Raw genomic sequence first — 1,775 nt, 5'->3', positions numbered from 1 at the left:
AAAAATTAATTTTTTTCTCTTACAAAAAATATTTTTTACACTGATGCCTTATTGTACATGTTTGCATAATTTGAAAAGTTTTTATACTTTTAATTCTTAAAGTTTAAAACTTTCTTCATTTAAGTTATTGGGAAATTTTGCATAATTTGTTTAACACTCAGCTTATTGAATATTTAAAACAACTATAAAATTTTGTATTAAACTGGCAACCATTTTAAATTTTATTGCATTTCTTGTTATAAAATTTTGTCTTCTGAGTTTCATAGAAAATTTGTCAAGCATTTTAAATATGAAATAAACTCTGAGTTAAGTTTTTAATAATTAAAATTTAAGGTGTGGCAACTTTAAAAAGCCATTACTTTTGCATATGAAAGTTGCCACATCTTAATTTTTCATTTTTAGAAACTTTTAAATATGTTTTAAAATATGTGTGAAGTTCTGTGAAGTGAATGCGCGTTGAGTTTAAAATTTATTGGGTGAAGTGTGAAAGTGAAAAAGTTGAAATTGTGAAATTTTATGTCTAAATTTAAAAAAATATTAAATCAAAAAAATATGTTACTATTTAAATATTAATATGTAAAATAAAACAACTATATCAAAAAATTTTAATATAGAAAAATATAAGCAAATATTTAATTTCAAGGACTGTTTAAATAAAAAATAATAATTTTAAACAAAGTTGCAATTTTTGTAAGTCAAAAATTTCAATGATTACAATACACAATTTCTAACTAAAAAAAATGCTAAAAATATTTTCCTCGGTATGAAATATATTGGGTAGTCCAAAAAGTCTTTTCGTATTTTGTCAATAGATGTCGAAATTAATCTAAAAGATCAATGATTGCAATGGAATTTAACACTCATCATCAAACGGTTTTGAAGCATTTAAAAAAGGCTGGTTACAAAAAGAAGCTCGATGTTTGGGTACCACTTGAATTGTATGTGAAAAATTCAATAGACCAAATTAACAGCTGCGATTCTTTTCTGAAACCAAATGCAATCCAACCATTACTGAAGCGAATGGTAACAGGAGACGAAAAGTGGATCAAATACGAATAATGATGTGCGAAAAAGCTCATGGCTAGGCCATAATTGACGCTTCAAAAGGTTATGCTTAGTGTTTGGTGGTATTGAAAAGAATCATCCACTATGAACTCATCCAGCCTGGTCGAACTATTGATTCTACATTTCACTGTCCACAACTGATGACTGACTGAAGCAGATAATCTAAAACACTGGCAGAACTGATAACAGAAAGAGCGTTGTCTTCGATCAGGATAACGCTGGACTGCACACATCTTCGATGACTAGGCAAAATCTTGGAGAGCTTGACTGGGAAGTTTTGTTGCATTCACCATATAGCACTGGCCTTGCACCTTTGGACTATCATTTGTTTCTGTCAATGCAGAACTCCCTTAATGGAGTAAAATTGGCTTCAGGAGAAGCCTGTGAAAATCACTTGTCGCAGTTTTTCGCCGAGAAACCAGAAAAAATTTAGGCTGGTGGAATAATGTCTCTAGCGGAAGAACGGCAAAAAGTGGTCGACCAAAATGGTACATATTAGGTTATTTATTTATTATTATAATTATAAAAACAGTGGAAGAGTGATTAGAAATACGAAAAGACTTTTTCGACTATCCAATATATAAAGTGAGATATTTGAATAATTGATTGCGGTTAGTTAAAAAACGCAGGAAAATAATAAAAATATATGCACATATCAGAAAAAACAAAACAATAAAGTAAACTAAAAATACAGAAAGAAATAAAAAAAA

Source organism: Bactrocera latifrons, unplaced genomic scaffold (assembly GCF_001853355.1).
Source record: "Bactrocera latifrons isolate USDA-ARS-PBARC rearing strain unplaced genomic scaffold, ASM185335v1 scaffold_74, whole genome shotgun sequence".
Classification (NCBI taxonomy): Eukaryota; Metazoa; Arthropoda; class Insecta; order Diptera; family Tephritidae; genus Bactrocera; species Bactrocera latifrons.
Note: the sequence above shows the minus strand (reverse complement) of the source record.